This window comes from Cryptomeria japonica, chromosome 1 (genome assembly GCF_030272615.1).
Source record: "Cryptomeria japonica chromosome 1, Sugi_1.0, whole genome shotgun sequence".
NCBI lineage: Eukaryota > Viridiplantae > Streptophyta > Pinopsida > Cupressales > Cupressaceae > Cryptomeria > Cryptomeria japonica.
The window spans coordinates 137,182,179-137,184,641 of NC_081405.1; positions in this window are offsets into that span (position 1 = coordinate 137,182,179).

Consider the following 2,463-nt stretch of genomic DNA (forward strand, 5'->3'; position numbering starts at 1 on the left):
GCTACTGTTGTAAATATGACCAGCAGAAAACAGACTACCAGTCAAAACATAACAGTAAAGTTAAAGTTAGGTTGATATAATAATAGAGAACCTTTCTTAAGAAAGGCAAAATAAGATAGAGAATCAGACGATATACATGTGCACTCTCTATCCATACCGAACGATGTCAACCACATATATGAATTGAATTAGTTAGATGGATGTATTTTATTTATTTTAATAATAATTGCAATGAAATATAAACTACATTATTATTTAGGCTCATTTGTTGTAAGATATTTGAATAAAATTTTAAATTAATTTTAGAGATTAAATAAGTTAAATGTAAAGGGTATTTAGCTTTGTTTTTTATGAAGATTGCATAATACAAACGCAGGGAATTGGGTTGTCATAGTGTCGAAAATTAAAGTCTTGATTGTTTTTAGTCACTGCTTTCATTTAATTTTTGTGGGTGCGGACTTGGTTTTCATGAGTACGAACTTGAACTTAATTTATAAATCTGACTTGAACATATCACATGGATCTAAACTTGTGATACTGAATTGACGGAAAATGGGCTATTAAGAATCACTCACATCAATGTTTTGAAGTTTGAATTTGAGTGAAGATTGGTGGTGTTTAGGAACACTTTTTGGGAACTTAATAACTTATGAAGGTCATGTTCTCCTTATTCAAATTATCATTTCTTATATTGATTTAATGACATTGGAACAATGGCTAAGTACAAAAAAAGTTTGCAATGGACCTACGATGATATTTAGTAATTTAATACTTTGATAATACTCTTTAATTACTTTTAGGTTGTCATTTATTATTCTTAGCTGGTCGCAAATTGAATGAATGAATGTCCTTAAATACAACAATTAGGTCAACCCACAATGATTAAACATGGGAAAGTTGGTGGGATTTAATTTGAATTTAAAATTTAAAAAGTTCAAGCTTTAGAAGCATAATTGTGCAAATCACTTGGGTCAAGTCCACCCCCATGGATCTAATAGAGATGACAAATTTAGATCTAGGAATTTAAGACCATTCTTTGGGGATGAATGATGATGGGATTTAGATATGTTGATGTCATGAGCCAAATTCATACAAGAGCATACCACTTGTAGATTAATTATTGGATAAAAGAGACTCTAATCAAAGTGGTCTAAAAGTATAAGGTAAGAGAACATGTGTCTAAAATTTTTGCTATTATATTTTGCACACATATTGATGCATATGAAAAGTAATTAGCAAATGCATGTTAAAATAAATTAGACATATTTAAAAATTTCAAAAGGCTATAAAAGATACCATTCTTGAATTTTTATCATAACAAGTACCCCATTAGAAGTATATAAAACATAAAAATCATGCAATGAGTAACATCCATTATACATTTATAATTGACATAAACTTTAATTTCTTTAGAAAATAATAATTATAAAAAATAGTATATATAAAAGGATAAGTGTAAGAAATTTCACATGATATAGAAAGCAATAAATATTTGACTAAGCATAAACGCACAAGGACTTTGACCAATTGGGAAATATTGCTAAATATCCCCTACACATGTTAATGACTATGATCTTGTCACTAAAAAACGTAATTAAAAAAAGGAATGTTAGTGGTAATTTATGATCTCCCTTTAATTTATTTCATACATATGATGCAAGGATTCAAAGGAAAGGAGAAAATATATGTACTCATGATAAGACATACAAACACTGTAGAGGATATCATCGTGTGATACTCATGTAAAAAAATAAAGATGTTTAATCATACAAATATATATTATATGACAAAGGAAAGGTTCCCCCAATGTTTCCTTAGTAGGGAAAGTAACAAGAATATAATATCCATAAATGCGAGATACATATCATGTCAGAAAAAAATGAAATGTAACTTGTAGGCATGTAATAATAAGATAAACATGTTCACATAGTACAAAATCATAAGATTTAATGACGATAATATAATGAAAACATATCAATATCATAAAAATATAGCATAAAATGTAAACATGACAAGAAGTAGTCCAACATAATGAAGATAAGCATATATAGCACAGTAGAGCTAGAGACATGGGAAATATGGAAATCATAAATCATATAACATATGAAAAAATAAAATAAAAAAATAAAAATAAAATTATAATTATATATATATATATATATATATATATATATATATATATATATATATATATATATATATATATATATGGAAAACAAGAACAATGGAGGACATATGAATCATGGCAATATAACAAAGGTAAATACAAACTAGCAAGGAAATATGTGAAATTATAAGTAGAAGAATATTAAACATAAATGTACATATGAGTTAGCCAAAGCATTTAGGAAAACATGGAAGATAAAAAGGAAATCTAGGTAAATGTGGGAGGAAATCATAGGACTTAAGAATATAAAAGGAGAAGGTGCTTTTGTATGTGAAAAAATTAAGCTTTAAAAATAA